Genomic DNA, 18,107 nt, shown 5'->3' with positions numbered 1-18,107 from the left:
CCTATTTTAAATCAACCCTTATTTAGTGTAATGTAACCCAACTCATAAATGGGGATCCAACTAAAATCCTTACTTACCATGACTGATTGTCCATCTAAAAAAATTATTAATTTCATTAATATAAAATTTTCTCTCAATTATCCAAATGTCTTGTTAATTTTCTCTTTTATTCCTTTTTTTAATCTCTTATTCTTAATTAGGATATCCGGGACTCAAACTTGAAATGAACTCACACATTTATATTCTTTTAATTAGTATTATTGTCATGATGGGATGATGGTGGGGATAAGAGAAATGATTATTTTTATTCTTTTATTTTTAATTTTGGGTACACACAAAAGAAAAATATAATATTTGTACATATTTGCTTAATTAAGTCATCTTTTATTGAACTAATTATTTCTATATGAATGCATCGTTATTTTTCTCCTTTTTTCTCTCTCTTGTTTATCATAAATTTTTTTAAAAAATTCAAATGGTGGACAACATTCAAATAGAAAAAATAATTGGAAGAGATAGGAAGTGAAGGACCGGGGAGGGAGGAGTGTAGAGAGTAGATGTCTAACCTTTTTATAATTTTAAATTTACTATCAAATTCAAAATCAAGTCAATCATGTGAGCTTATATATCAAGTAATTTCAAATTATTTTAACGGAAAGGGCCTAAAATGCCCTTAAACTATGAGATTTGGTACAATATTATCCTCCATCCACCTAATGAGTATGATCCGTTAGACATAAGGATATTTTTGAGCCGAGTGGACGTCAGGGATATTTTAAGACGGATAGGTGGATGCAGGATAATTTTGTACCAATCCAAATACTTGAGGGGCATTTTAGGCTTTGTATAATTTTTTAAGCTTTGTATAATTTTTTATGCTGCTTTTGATTTGCCTAGTGTAGTAACTTGTCTGTTCTTATTGTTTACAGTAATATCAACTGTATATCAAAATGTATGTTGATTAATAAAAGATTGAACATAGTTTTAATTGTTCTGTCATTGCTGATTTAACTGCAAAGTTATCTAAAAAACAAATTGTTATGTCAGAAAACATTCTTTGGTGTGTTTATAGATTTGCCTCCAATTATTTTTCAGAGGACGTATTTTACATAACATTTTGATGTGGCAAGTGTATCAGAATGATGTTGACTTTTTATACTTTATTGTTAATGAGGTATAACTTCGATTTGAACTGACTGAATTTTCTGTTGTTACTGTGCTACGATATAAGAGTAATACAACAATTAAAATTAATCAAAAGAAAATCGATTGGTGCAAACTTACTTTAGCCGTTCAATGATGACATAGTCGGAGCTCGATCATGTCTTTTGTACCGTAAAGTTTAAGTCTGACGCTGATGCGATTAAGAGAGAAATTTATTTTTTGTGTACACATTCTTATTCTCTAGGTTGAAGACTAAAGTACATGAAATGTCGTACTTTGATTTGGTTGAGAGTTCAAACTTACTTTAGCCCATAGTCGGAGCTCGATCATGTCTTTCGTACTGTAAAGTTGAAGTCTGATGCTGATGTAGTGAAGATGAAAATTTTATTTTTTTGTTAACACATTTTTATTCTCCATGTTGAAGACTAAAGTACTTAAAATATTATACTTTGATTTGGTTAAGAGTGAAAACTATAATTCATATGCTTGAAAAATTGATGTATTCAATACAATTCTTGAATTGTGTTCCAATAAATTTAAGAGAAAATGTGGATATTATAGGCATGGCAGATTTTCTTTAGATTTACAAAATTGATTTTATGAGTGTTGTCCTGCATCGAATGATTTATTTGCTGAACATACACGATCTGAAGTGCCTAGAATTTTGAATTGGGTGATGCACAAACAATTAGGGAATGGTTATGATGAGATATCTCTAATATTTTTTGATTTATCAATTTAACTTATCGTTTCATCAGTATTTTGTAATGTATTATTCATTTTAAAATTGTAGGCGAATAACATTTTACAACATGAGAATGAAAATATTTAACTTGATTTGGTTGGTCTCACATTTTAAAGTAGCCGTGTCGGTTATTAAAGTGAGCATTTGAGTGACTAGTTTTTTAACGCACAAGTGACAAAGCTTAATGTTGACCAAAGTTGTGTTGGTGATGAAACACCACCTACTATTGCTGATTTGAAGAAAGAGCTTGATGGGTTGAAACTACACATTGATAAGAAGTTTGAAGATATTCTTAAAGCTTTTGGTGACTTGAACAAGAAATTAGATGAAATATAGTTTTTGACTTTTAGTGATATACTATATTAGTATCATATTCTGTGTTTGTATCATGTTTGTTTTAGAAATGTTTTTTTTATATGCACCGTTATTTTTATGCTTATGTTTTTTAAATTGTATAACTGAATATTAATGTACTGGCTTTGTTTACAAGATGAATATTGTCATTGCTGATTTTAGGAGTGTATCTTAGAATTTCTTATGCAACATGTATGCTATTCTCACAGTTTTATATACTCTGTTGGTATTAGGTTATTTTTATGTTGTTTTTGATAGATTGATATGCAGTGTAGTTTTTTCATTATACATTTTTTAATTTCTATTTGGTTGATACTTTTGCTGGGGAGAAAGAAGCATGAACATGATTGCTCTAGAGATGATGTCGCTACAGATTTGGATAAGAATGCAGTAGAATTCCCATGTAATGTTATTCCAGATAAGTCTTCTAAGTCTCCTATATTGAAAGATGAAGAAGATATTTGTGTGTCGGTTGATGTTGAGTCATTAAAGAATGATGTAAGTGATGTTGTTGAGAAGTCCGAAAAGTTCAAAGGTGAGATAAGTCTTGAAAAGGACTCTTATGTTGATTTTGTTTTTGTTTCAATGCGTGCGTCTTTTCTTGATGCTAGTGAAAAGGAATATTATAGGAAAAATTCAGCAGCTACAGCTGAGCAAGATCATGTTGATGATATTTTTGATGATATTAGTGAGTCTCAATTAGCAACTATTACACAAAATGTTATTGATATGATGTCGACTAAATCTAATTAGCATTTAGATGTTCTTGCTGGTGTTATAGATGTTGTTGATCGCAAAGTTGGTAGTTATTTGAAAGGACCTATTATTGCTGAGTCTGAAGTTAGTGGGACTTTGAAAGGAGATGTTGTTGCATATGTTGTTATAGAAAAAGATGCTAGTGCATCTTTAAATGCAACGATCTTGACATAGCATGTCTCTAATCATGGTAATAAAGATGTTCAAATTGATTAAGTTGGTCTATGTTTTGAAGATGCAATTTTTACTGAGTTTGAACCTGCTACTCTTGATATTTTTATTCCCGAAGGCACCAAAGTAGTGGAGATTTATGATGATGCAAAGACTCCAATTTTATCGCGGTCACTCAGGAATAAGTGTCTTAATCCGGTACAATAGTCATCATTTATTTGCAGATCCGCAATAAGTGCGTTAAGTTCAGTCTCTACGAATCATGTGAAAGGCAGGTCCCCACTGATACCAAGTATTTCATTACCTCTTGACCCTTCGATTGAATCTTCATTTTTACGGTTCGTTTATAAAGATATGATCACAAAAAATATGTATTTAAATTTTTTTGTCTCTCTCTCTCTCTATATATATATATACACACAAAAATTTTATGCAATTAAAATGACTTGTAAATAATCCTTTCTATTATGTTAAGAAGTCTTAGTCTCATTCCAAAAGTACGAGTTAATTCTAATGTACAAACGGGCGAGGTGTCACACTGTTCCCCCTTTAGGGACATTCATCCTCAAATAATGATAATATTTGCAACATCATAGGAAAGTGTTACAACTCAAAGTATATCCTAGACATGACATGACGAATAGGACCCCCAGAGGCCCTAGATAAGCCACTTGACATAAACATGACGTAATGAAATACAATTTAAGAGATATAATCAATATATGTCTCAAATTATAGAACAACATAAAAGATACCAACATAGTACATAAGAGATACACAAAATACTACTAAGTCTGATACAAGCCTTTCTAACATCACAAGAGTGGTTGGAACGTAACCCATACACCACGTATAAGTCTGAAACTGAAAAGACAATAAAAGAAATAAAGTGTCTATGACTTGCCCTTGAACCACGAGGACCTACCAATCCAAGTGATCAAGCTGAGCATTCCCGATTCAAGCACGTTCGAGAGAAGAAGTGTCAAATCCTATATTATGAGACAATATAGGCACAAGTATGCATTAATACATTGAATGTTACTAAGTATGGGGAAATGTATAAAAACATAGGTATGATAACATGATGAGCATAAACATGATATGCAATACCAAGTAAAACATAGTAAGAACCTTTAAAGAGAAATCATAATTCATATATGAGGTCAATGCATATTTAAAACCATTTTGAGAAGCTTTCATAAGACCTTCGAAGAAAACATAGTTAATTTGGGGGATTTTTACCATTAACCGACAATAAGAACATGTGATCTATAACATGGAATACGACATAACCCTCATAACGAAAATGGGATCTACTTGCCAAGGTAAACTCGTTACATTCATTCATAATTGCTATTGTTGATCTACAAGCTAGGTCATTTAAGACAATCCTACGGGGACGCGTAGTTTGGGACAAGGAGATTGCTTCTAGAGACATGGTTTCTACTAATGGGAGAGCCCCCATCTCAAAGTCCTCTTGGTTCTAAGTAAGTCTCAACGAAAAAGACATAATCGTTTTCATACCAAAATACTTAGAAAGGTACAATTAAGCTACTAACCCAATCATAAGTAATCATAGAGCAGCTCCTTTCAAATCACGATTTTATACACTTCTTCATCATAGACACTTACCTTTCTAAGCATCTAAATCATGATTTCATTCATATGTGAGAAAATCTTTCACAAATCATTGATACTTATTTCAAAAGCATCCATAGTTCATAAATCACAATTTTCAAAACACATGCATAGCTTTCATAATTCATAATTAATAAGTTCATAAGCATAATACATAAATCATGTTCATAAAGTAGATGTAGGCATTTGTCCATATGAAATCAATTAAAATCATGTAACTGAATCATAATAATATTAAAAATAAACAATTAAATCATAATAAATAGGATCCATGGAGATTTGCATGAAACCCTAGATAATTGGGTGAAATTAAATTAGAGATTGAGATTCTTTTGGGACCCACTGGTGAATTCCCACATACCATAAAAATCAAAACCCAAAAGCAATGAATAATGAGACCTTGAATCCTTTGAAACCCCACTTCTTCACCTTGGAGCTCTTGAGAGAATTTTGGAGAAGAAAACTTGAGGGATTTGAGAAAATTGAGTGAATGAGAGAATTTAGGCTAAGTTTGTAGAGTAAAAACAATTATAGGGTAGTTATAGAGCTAAAACGACGTAGATTAGGGGTTAGATGATTAGGAAAATATCAAAACACCCTTACTTAAAAATCTTCCAGGCTTTGACCTACGGTTTGTTGGACTTTCTAAGGACCATACTGGTCAACTGTAGACCCAATTACTGCAACCCAAAAATCTTGCTAACATCTATGAAACCATTCTACAAGTCGTTATCCATTCTACAGTCTGTAGACCTCTTCCATAGAACCTAACTTTAAGTCCAAAATTTCACTAATTCAGGATCACTCCTACGAAGCCATCCTACGACTGGTAGAACACCCTACAACTCGTCCTATTCACTCATAGGTCAAAACATCAAAGACCTAACATTTTCAAAACTCAAACAAAGTCCTACAACTCCCTTTCTACTACCCATAGGACTACCTATGGTCCGTAGGTTGGACACATAAACCACTGCCACAATGTAAAAAATGTGACTTTTCCTTTCCAACTCAACTTTCAATTTTTGAGGTGTTACAATATGTCCCCCTTGGAAAAATTCATCCTCGAATGGGGACTCAAGCTAGTATGAATAGAGTGGGAGCGAAACTAATAACCCAACATGAATGCAAATATCATCAAAATGCTCATAAACAAGGAGAAATCATTCCAAGCTAAATCATAACATCAAAATAATTTTTTCATGAACATACACATATGGAAACATGAGAATGAATGAAACATAGAATCCGAAAGAATGACCCAGGAGGAACTAATACCTCAAGCTAGAGTAGGAGTGGAGGGAAATAGATAAGGATACTTGGACATCATATCGACTTCGACTTCCCAAGTAGCACCCTCAAACAATTGATTCCTCCAAGGAATTTGCACGATACAACTTTTTTATTTCTCAACTTTTGAACTTGACGGTGTAAATATCAACCGTAAGTCTTCACACGGAAGACTTTCCTTAACTCCCAAACTTTCCAATGACACTATAGATTTCGGATCTCCAAGACACTTCTTCAACAAAGAGACATAGAATATTAGATGTATTAATGCTAAGTCGGTAGGTAACTATAATTGATAAGCAGCACTGCTAATACACTTCAAAGTCTGATATAGGCCCACATATCGGGGACAAAGCTTTCCTTTCTTTCCAAACCTCATCACACCCTTCATGGGTGAAATTCTCAAGTAGATCTAATCATCAATATTAAATTCAAGCTCTCTTCGTCTAACATCGGCATAAGACTTTGTTGACTTTGAGCCATTTTCAATCTTTTACGAATAAGTTGAACCTTTTCCATCACTTCATGTACCAACATATGTCCTATCAAAGCGACTGATGAGTGGTAGATTTTCACTCATTTGAGGTCTTTTTAGTTCAACAATTGGTGTCCTTGATGCTTATTTATGTCCTCATCTGCAAGTATTTTGATATTTTGCAGCTATGAAGGCTAAAGGACAAGATAAGGATGGATCTATGAAAAAAGAGCCCAAAACATTGAAAAGAGTGTTAAATCCCAGATGAACACCACCTAACTCAAAAGGTGAATCGCCCAATAGCATAAACTCTACAAAAGTTGATAGTGTTCGATGATAAAGTATCAAGGTGAATCGGTGAAGAAGGAAGAAATCAATGATCCACTGAAAGTAAAAAGGAGAGCATAGTTCTATCGCTGAAAGTGACATACTGCTGAGCTAAAATTAGGTCAAAACTAGGTGGTAATTGGATATTTTTTGAATGTGACAGACTGACTCAATCGAGATCACCAACTAAGGTTCAAATACCTGAAACCTGAAGCCAAGAAAGGGCGAGCTGAAGAATATATGGCGATTGACCGATCGTATTCAGTGAGACTAACTAATGTTACCGAATAGGTAACACATGGAATTTTGGATTTATTTTTGGGGAAATTAGCCCAAAGGAGAGAAAATATATCATTCTGATCTTGTTACTGCACTTTTGACTGATTCTAGTTTTGGAGACTAAGAAATAGACTCTTTCTACTTTTATCTTAGATTTGGGGTTTAAACACTCTTGTAATTAATATTTGAGGGCTAAATTCGAAGTGAATGTTAAAGATTATTCCTTATCATTAACATGTTAATGGCTGAATATTGTTTCTAAGACCCCAAATTTAGGGGTGTGATTATGGGGTTGGGTGTTGATTTAATTTAATGGTCTTGTGTCTTCCTTTATTTCACTGTTGTTCATCCATGAATTTGAGTTATTTATCATGAGGTTAATTTATGGGTTAAGGTGACCAACTTAATCCTAGTTTAGATCTTTGATTGATTCTTGAAAGAGATTAATTGAAGTGGGTAAATAGCTCGATGCCTGCAATTTAGGTTTGATTTCTGTAGTTTGCTCGAAAGAGAAATTTAGTTTCAATTCTAATTGCCAAATCTGCTTGAAAGAGAGATTTTAGTAGGGTATTGGATTAATTTTTTATTCAACCCAATCGAAAAAAGATTAATGTCATCGAAGATTATCCACCCTATCTATGTTTCTCTAGTATTATTAAGCAAGCACTTGCACCCCTATTTGACATCGATACTAATCCCCACACCCTTAGATTTTCTTTTACTTGTTTGAATCCCTCTTTTTAGTTCAATTGTGATAATTGATACCAAACCTTGTTTAGTAAATTTGGTGGAATCATCCATCCATTTGTTGTAATTACTACAATGAATTAGTTTGCACTCTTAATTCCCAATTGAATTTCGTGCACTATATCGCTCCTTGTGGGATTTGACTCCGACTTTCTTGATGGTTATTTTTATTGCTACCAAATACTTACTCTTCTAGTTTTTTTTGAGAGTAATTTGAGCGTTATCAACAAATGGCACCGCTACCGAGGTGTGATGGCTAAGAATTCAATTCGTAAAGTTAGTTTGCAAACTTGTTTGTTTGTAGTAGATTGTTGTTTGGTGTTGTTGTTATTCCCCACTTGCAAGTGGAAAGATGAGTGTAGATAGTGGTGACGATGCTAGTCTCTATGGGAAAAAAAAATGACATTGGGTATATGGATGACATACATCTCGATGTCATCAAGAGTTGTGGAGCTATTCGATTACCCCCTACTGTGGGGAATGCAATATGTATTTTACCTGAGGTAATACATATTATTGTTGCTATATTTTTATTGAAGCCTTGGCAATGTGAACAAAGGATTGGCCGATCAACTCATTCAAGGGGGAATAGTGTAACAACCATTTATTGTGGCTTCAAGGATACTCGATGAAATGAAAAAACAACCGAGCTTGGCCTACTATTGAAAATCAAGTGTCTCCTCTTTAGTTGGGTATAACCAAAGAGCAAGAAGAGAAGAACCGAAAACACGATGAGAACATAGCTAAGATGAAAAAACAACTTGATGTGTTGTCAAGACATGTTATAGGAGATGGTGCTTAATCTGTAAATGCGGTTGATATGAGTCGAGGGCTGAATCATGGAGATACTAGGTTGGGGAGCACATATAATGAGGATATTTCATTAAGAAGCGGCCAAATGGGGGGGTTTTCGTATAAGCTATACAAGGATAAATAAGAATCAAGGTTGGAATAGAAGTAGTGATGGTAGTTGGGAAGATATTTATTGGTATGATACAAGTGAAACTTGGAAAGGAAGTGAATGTGAGAAAGGAAGGTATGTGTAACTTCACGATATAACCAAAACAAAGAGACAACAAACCAACCCAGAAAGTGCTTGAAGTAAGGAGTTGCTAGACAAAATTCTTGATAAGGTAGAGGGATCCGATATGATATTACATGAGATGAGGATCAATTTCTCATCATTGTCTAATACAGTCACTTTTGATTCATCATCAATTAAGCAACTAAAAGAGAAAATGGGCGAACGTGACGCTATTGTTTATTCAACTTCAAAAGAAGTATTTGATCATCATTTGAATGTTGATCCAATGATTTATACCCAAGTGCCAGTCGAAGTAACTCGAAGTGGTAAGGTGTTGCACAATGAGCCATCGATTGACAAACTTGACAACAAGAATTTGGCGGCTGATTATGAGCCACCCAAAAAGGGGGATGAACCATCAATGGAGGATGTTGAGAATGATTCAAAAGTAAATAATAGTGATGGTAATATAATGACTCCAACTTCTCAACTCCCAATTAAAATAGCTTCTTCTTTTCCTCAAAGATTGAGATAGAAAGACAATAACACCAAGTTCTAAAAGTTCTTGGGGGGTAGTCAAGGATTTGTCGGTAAATATCCCTTTAGTGGATGGCTGTTTTAAATGCCCGATTATGCAAAATTTATGAAGGATCTGATCACAAAGAAGCGGTTGATATAATGTGAAACTATTGAGCTCCCTTAAACTTGTGGTGTCTTTATGACCAACAATACAATCGTGAAGAAGGATGATCTATGGCTTTCACCATACCATGCACTATTGGAATGCATCAATTTTCCAAGGCTTTATGTGATCTTGGGGCAAGCATCAATTTTATACCTTTGAAGGTTTTCACTAAACTTGGGCTCGAAGAACCAAAGCCTACTAATATGAGGCTATTGATGGTAGACTGATCAATTGATAGGTCGATAGGGGTGGTATATGATGTCCTTGTAAAGGTAGATAAATTTGTATTCCCTACTGACGTTGTGGTGTTGGATTGTGAAATCGATGTTGAAGTCCCTATTATACTTGGTAGGCCAATTTTGGCTACCAAAAAAGCTTTAGTTGATGTCAAGGGGGGAGACTGTGTAAATGAAGAAGATGTTAGCTTCAACATTTTCAAGTCTATGAAGTACCCAAGTGACATGCACGTGGTCTCTCACCTAGACCAAACTGATGAAGCCATAGAAAGTATCAGTGAAACGACTTATAGTGGAGAATCATTGGCTTCGATTTTACTCAATTATGAAGAAGAAGAGATAAGTGACTATGATGAAGTGGTTGCTTCCTGATGAGTCCACAATTTGGAATCAGTTAGGGATTTATTTTGATCTATTTAGTGTCCTCAAATACATATTTTGTCTCAATAATTGATGTAATCCTTTAGTTTCAGGTATTTGAGTTGAGGGACAAAGCATGGACACTATCAAGAAAATAGGGAACAAGGCAACTGAAAGAAGAAAGAAATGAAGGCCTGAGGATCGCCTAATGCATTAGACGAGTCCCCGAATGGTCTTAACCTCGCCTAAAGTTCTAGTGTGCTGAGCCATGAAGGAAAAGATCAAGTTGGCGATAAAAGGGAGCAGTCGGCACGTCGCCGAACAGATCCGCAAAGCAACACCATATCGCCCAATGATTCAAAAGGTGAAGATGATGAATGCAAAAGCTGAAAGGCAATGAACCAGACCAAAGGGCGGATCATCGAGTGCATCGGCGATCCCGACTAACTGCGCCGAGTGGTCCTTCGCAGCACACATTTTCAAACACTATAAATACTTGTTTGAATTGTTAGTTTAGTATCTAGAAATCAAGTTTTACAATGCAGAAACCAATTTTTTAGAATATTTCACTTTTAGTTCTTAAAGTTTTTGGGAGACATTGTTCTTGAGCTTGAAGGTTTTCAAATCCAAGAAATTGGAAGTGGGTCTTGAAGAATCTTCATCCTTGACGTGTTTGAAGACATCATTTATCGTACCCATTGGATGGAAACTCTTTTTGATATCAATTTCTATCTCTTTTTCATGTCTAACTAAACCCCCAATTCTTGGAGTGTGATTTTGTGAATATGGGTTAAATTTACTGTTGGGTATTGCTCATTGATAGTCTATTTGCTATTTAAATGTGATTTTATTTAGTAGTTGTGTTTGAACTTAATGGAATTATAGTTGCAAATATGATTTCATCTTTGTGTTTTTGTCTTACTCGAGGGAGAGGTTTTAAAACCAAGACTACTAAATCGATAGCCGATGGTTATTGGGTCGTCATGGGTTCAGCTTGACAGAGTGAATCCTAGACCTTGTCCCACACATTCAGCTCGAGAGAGTGAATGGGATAAGGCGAGGGTTGTGCTTAATTGCTGCAACTCGATGTTCGAGAGAAACCGAGTTGATTAGGGGTAAGTTGTTCGAGAGAAAATTTACCCCCACTAAAGTCTAGCTTAGTTACAAATACTCAGTGATTTACTATCAATAGCATTTATCTGATTGTTTATGTTATCCCGTATTCCTATCACATCCCAAGAATCACGTCTCCCTATTTCACATCTTCATATCACATCCCAAGAATCACGTCTCCCTATTTCACATCTTCATATCATATCCCAAGAATCCCGTCTCCCTATTTCACATCTTCATTTTACTATTTTTGTTTCTTAGTAGCATACAAACCCCCTATTGATAATTGACAGTCGTGTCACCTTTAGATTTAGTATGTTTTTATTCATTAATATTTATAGCTATGATTGATTAGAACATAATTTTACTTTTCTATTTGATTCTCGACTACTAACCGCTCCCTTGAGACTCGATCTCAACCCATTCGATTGGGTTATATTACTACACGCGATCGTTGACACTTGATTTGGAAGTTGTGTCTTTGATTACGTAAAACATCAAAATGGCGCCGCTGCTGAGGAGTCGTGTTAGTTGAGAATCTTTAGTTAAGTATTATTTTTGTTCTTGTTAATTATAGTGATACTGACTTAATTTTTTAGTTTTAGTTGTGTTTTGCTTGTTTGTGTATTGCAACAGGAAAGATGAGTGTGAATTGTGATTTTGGGTATCAAATGGATCACCCCCTTGTGAAATTATTGAATCTTAAGGACAACCTCCTAACGTTCAAACAAGCGAGGGGGGGGGTGAAACTATCCATGAGATGTGGCCTAGGTTCAAGGCATTACTACAGCAGTGCCCAGCTCATGGGATGCCTGATAAATTGCTGCTGGAATGCTTCTATCGTGGGCTTGGTCCCAAAAATAGAAGCATTGATGATCAAATCTCTACAAGTTGTTTAACACAACAACCCTATGAAGTGGTAGCCCAACTCCTTGATGGCATGGTTAAGGCCTACAAGGAAGCAAAAAAGGACCAAGAATGGGCTGCATTGTTGATTCAACTGGATGATCTGTCCAAGAAGGTAATGAAGTTGGAAGCAAGGTTTAAGAAGAAGAGCAAGTACCTCCCCCCTCGCAAGTGTAAAAAGATGAAGCAGCACGAAGGTGGACAAAATGGAGAGGTCCTCTCAGTCATTCTACACAAAATCAAGGAACAAGATAGAGTGCTGAATGAGATAAAAGAGAATGTCGAAATGCTGAATCAGATGACGACCTCCCATTCCATGATCATTCAGCTACAAGATGCCCAAATAGGCCAAGTGTTGTCATGTCTCTACTCACAACTTAAAGGGGGGTTACCTAGTGAGACTATGGCTAACCCCGAGAATGAGGTTTGAATGGTAACTTGCGTCGTGCCACGACGTTAACTAAGGCGTTGTTTGGGAGGCAACCCAAAACCCTTTATTGATTTATTTTTGTTTTAGAATAATGGTGTGTTGATTTTGTAGGTTAAAGTGTGGAGAGTGTTTGAAAATTGCAGGTTGGCGAATCGCCGAGTAGGTCGGTGCGCCTGATCTAAACCGCCATTTGACTCAAGACATCTTCAAAATGGAGTCTGTAAAACTCGGCGAGTCCAGGTAAGTATTGGCAAGTCGCCGACCAGGTTGGTGAACCCGATGTAGACCGCCGTTTGAACCCCCACATTAAATGGATGACCTAAAAAACTCGGTGAGGTAAGTGAACACTCGGCGTGTCGCCGAGTGGGTCGGTGAGCGCGACTAACGTCACCGAATGGGCGATGAACTGGACGGTTTATTAAAGGCCAATGGTTTCAAAGTTTCAAAATCTTTATTTTCCCTCGCTTTCAAACTTCCCAAACTCGCATCTAGTTAGCATTTTCAATATTTTTGCACTCCATAAGTATTTTGATTGTTGATTGCTGCTTGAACTTTGGGTTACATTGGCGCCTAGCATTACAAAGTACTTTAATTGGCATAAAAGGTTGGTTTTCCAAACCTCAACTTTATTTTTTTATTGAATTTGTACTCATTTACAATGATCTTATCTTAGTGATGTGTGCTGGGCCTCTCTGATAGGATTAGAATGTTTGAATGCTGATTATAATTTTATAATCCTGCCCGTTTTGTTTTGATCATCGAATGCCTGTAAATATTTGCCTTAAAATGAGTTAAATTTTGTGGGGGGTATGCCTGCATGTTGGTTAGATTTGTTGGGTGAAGTCTAAGTATCCCGTATTTGTGCTAAATGGCGTAAATTGCACAATGATAGAGTGGGTGACACCATTCTTAAGGGCAAAAGTCGTCAAATGGCCAAATTTGGCAAAATCGGGTGAAGTTTGAGTATCCTGGGTTGATGGGTGTTATGGGTTTGAACTTAATTCAACTAGTGCATGCTTTGATTTTGTTTTCGAGGGTTGAGGAGTTGAATTCAAGAATTTGGGTTGAAAATAGGCACGTTGGGCCATTTGGCGAGCTGGGTCGAGCTCGCCGAACCACTTGGCGGTTTGCCTAATGTCCCCATCTCACCTTTAATTTCATGCTTTATTTGATGAGTGATTCTGTAACTTTTGGCGAGAAGCCTGAGGTTGCCGAAAGCACTTAGTGACTCGTCGAAAGTCTTCCTTATCGCTCCTTGTGTGCACCCCTAAACCCTTTTGCACTGGACCTTTCGACGGTTTGGCCCTTGCTTGCTGAAAGCTATCAGCGATTCGCTGAAAGGGACCTCCCATCGCCAACTTGCTGAGAATTTTGGACCAATCTCTTCGGTGAGCCTGATTTAGCTCGCCAAAGAGATTCGGTGACTCACCGACTTGATCGCCGAGTCTGTCTGCAGTTAATTACCTGTGCTTTGATATGAATATTTACTAATTTTTCTCCGAAGTTTTGCAGATATGGTGCGAACAAATCTAGATAGACCACCCTAGAAAAAAGCACGAGGCATTACTATAAACAAATGAGGATCAAATCCTCCAAAGAAGAGAAGGCAAGAAATCCCACTGGGAGACAAAGGAAAAAGGAAGAAGCACATATCTGACCGAGTGGCTGTTGACACCCGGGCTGATCTGTCTGAACCTGAAGATGAGCAGCCTTTGAATTCCCGATGGAATGAGCTCTGGGCTAGATCTCAACCCACATCCACTAGAGTTTCCTCAGCTGCCACTTCTCCTACAACAAAATCAGTGCCAACTCAAGCACCCCCTGTAACCCCTGTGCTTCATGTCGTTCCCCCTCCCAGGCTTCTGAACAGATTGAAAGGAGATGGTCTACGACCTATCCTCGAGGATAAGTTACTTTCGACAGAATGTTTGAAGGGGAAGTATTCAGATGTGAGGGAGACCCTCCACTTCCACAGATTCGAGCAGTTCACCCGACCTCGAGGCCCCTATATTCCCTCCTTGGTTTGCGAGTTTTACACAACTTATGGTGATCTGGTTCCCAAGAGTAAGAAGAAGTCTAGTGAATTCAGACTGGTTAAAATGGTCATGGTCTGAGGCAAGGAGGTCGGGTGTAGCAGTGAGTACATTAACAATGTAATGGGTAGAGATCTGCACTCTACACACCATTATGATGGATTACCTGTTGCTCAATCCTTGGATAAATTGAGGGGTGGCTGGCTTCTTTGATTTCTGATACCACCCCGAGGTGGATCGAGGCGGGCGCTCCTATTGAGAAAAGGGATTTTTACTGCCTGATTCTGGTTTGGCTATATCAGTAGCACCATTATGCCATCCTAGAACAAATCTGTCCTCTGCCATTCTAAGGCGGCATGCCTGGGGTCCATTTTATCCAAGAGGTGCTTCGACTTAGGGCTTCTTATTTCACAGGAGATGGCCATGAGAGCCAGCAGAGGCAGACTTCTCTGCCATTCCTGGTCCTGATCACTGAGTTCTGCTAGCGTGCTGAAGTACCTCGGGATGCTGCAAGAGATATTGAGGTTACCCCTTCTTCCTCTACTGACATCCAGCGTATTGAGGCCGAGTACACACGAGAGGAGGCTGACGGGAGAAGAGAATCTCTGACAGATACTTATCTGGAGGTTGATGTTGATTCATTACCTGCAGAGGCATCTTCGCCTACTCGGCCTCTGGACCTTCAGGTACTTCTACCCCACTTACTTCTTCCCAGGTTCTGGGCACCTCCACCTCATCCCAGTCAGTCAAGATTACTCAGGTGATGATCCTGAAAATAGGGAATCTGGCCTATTTAGCTGAGGTGAGGGTGAATCGATTGGACAGATCCATCCTAGCGATGATTGAGAGTGCTATTTTGGCTGCACTGACCCCTCTTCGGGTTTGTGTTGATGATCTGGCTACTAGAATCACAGCTTGTGAGAGCAGACAGGGGAAGACCTCAGAGGTTACAGCTTTGCAAGCCGAAGTAGCAGACTTGAGGAAGGACGTAGACTATCTGAAGTATACCAACTTCACTTCACTACTGAAGGATACTGATGATGAAGATGCTCCTGAGATTCCTCCAGCTACCACCGGCGATGTACACCGTGATGAGACCACAACGAATGAGTTGGATGCTGAGACCGATGAGGAGCAGATACATATTTAGGAGGAGAGCATATATAGAGACTTGCCGGATCTTGCTGGGACGAGTATGCAGTCGGTGATCTAAACATCACTTACCGAGACCTCCTTGACTGCTTCTGGTGCTAGTACTATTCCTGCCGAGGTGACTCTGGGTATTGAGACCCGATACCAGACACGTGCACCAGGCACTGATGCCCAGACAAATGGAGCGACTGCGTAGACAGGATCCCCTCTTTACCTCCCTCTCTGTCTTACTTTATTTTATTTTTGGATATTTTCGTTTGCATTTGAGGACAAATGATTTTTTATTTGTGGTGGGATGAGGCCCACCTTTGTGCATAAAAGATTTTGACCCTTCCAAAACTTTTTGCCCACTCTTGTATATACTGGAATGTGGCTGTTCTCTAGAAAATTTGAGTCTCAGTTTTGATCAATATCGATGACTCAAATAGTGCTCATAATCAAACAAACATGAATGTACGACAACGATGAGACCAAGTGAAGTTACATAGACAATATGTGAACTCTTTGCATCTCGTTGTGACTAGCCAAGTATCAAATCGATTCTCCTCTGATGAATGTTGCACACTAGCGAAAGTGTGGAGTCTTGTTGACTTTGGTGTCAATGCCTTGTGTGATGAGCTTACTGTGAACCATGCATGATAGCACTTAGAATTTTCCCCGTTGGTCTGATTGACTAAGTAAGGCTATCTCTTGATATGATCTTAGGCAATTTTAAAGAGTGTGAAACAATTTGACATATACCTCTTTTGTGGCCTACCTTGTGAGCGTGTGTGAATCTCTTTTGAACACCCCTTGAGCCTTATCTTTCTTTGGAAGAAACTTGATGAAAACATGACCTTTCTTAAATCCACTACCTATAATCCTCTTGATTTGTGGTTTATTGAATAGCCAACTTAGGCCAAAAGCCTAAGTTGGGGGTGTGGTGAAAAAAGAAGGCAAGTCTAGAAGTGCAAGAAAATTCCCTTCTATCCATGTGTTAAAAAAAATGGAACCCCTCCATACAAAAAAAAGAGAGATGAAAAAGAAGAAGAGAATGAAAAAGATAAAGAAAGAAATTGTGGAATAAAATATGAAAATGCAAAAGGAAATGGGGTCTCCAACAAACCATCGAAAGTGAATAATGGGATGACTTGTGAGCACGAATGAATTTGATGAGGAAAAGAGAAGGAAGAGTTGTGAGCACCACATTTCATGAGGATGAAAGTCACTGAGCCTAAATGACCATACCATTGCACTAATTCCCATTACAAGCCTTGAAAAGACCTTTTTGATCTTGAGTGAGCTGAAACAATTGACAATTGGAAAATACGGGCAAACCTAAGGGTGAAAGCATGCATAATGTTCTTCTTTGTGAGTGTGAGCATTGCATTTGATTTCAGAACTTTAAATGATTAAACCATTGTGTGTGAACATGGTATCATTATTTGTGTGAGGGCATTTGATTTTCTTTGTTGAGCTTGAACTTGCATTTGAAGCAAGTATAGTGAGCTTGAGATTCTTTGATAATGGTGTGTCACAACTTGAGTCTTTGAGTACACAATTGATCCTTGCATGAGTAAGTTGAGTCTTGTGTGTGCATCATGATTGAGTCTGTGTAGCACTGTTTGAGACATCCTATTTGAACTGCTGAATTTGAGTTTTACTTGAGGACAAACAAAAGTTTAAGTTGGGTGTGTTGATGAGTCCACAATTTGAACTCATTTAGGGCTTTATTTTGATCTATTTAGTGTCCTCAAATGCATATTTTTTCCCAATAATTGATGTAAATCCTTAAGTTTAAGGTATTTGAGTTGAGAGACAAAGCATGGACATTATCAAGGAAAAAAGGAACAAGGTGGCTGAAAGAACAAAGAAATGAAGGCCTGAAGATCGCCTAATGCATTAGGAGAGTTGCCGAATGGCCTTAACCTCGCCCAAAGTTCCAGTGTGCTGAGCCCTGAAGGAAAAGATCAAGTTGGCGATGAAAGGGAGCAGTCGGCGCGTCACCGAACAGATCTGCGAAGCAACACCATAACGCCTAATGATTCAAAACGCGAAGATGCTGAAGGCAAAAGCTGAAAGGCGATGAAGTAGACTAAAGGGTGGATCGCCGAGTGCATCGGCTATCTCGACTAACTGCTTTGAGTCGTCCTTCGCAACACAAATTTTGAAAAACTATAAATACTTGTTTGAATTGTTAGTTTAGTATCCAGAAATCAAGTTTTACAATTCAGAAACCAATT

This window comes from Solanum verrucosum, unplaced genomic scaffold (genome assembly GCF_900185275.1).
Source record: "Solanum verrucosum unplaced genomic scaffold, falcon-dt-bn FXZP01000902.1, whole genome shotgun sequence".
Lineage (NCBI taxonomy): Eukaryota > Viridiplantae > Streptophyta > Magnoliopsida > Solanales > Solanaceae > Solanum > Solanum verrucosum.
The sequence above is the reverse complement of the archived record's forward strand: the minus strand, read 5'-3'. Positions refer to the sequence as shown.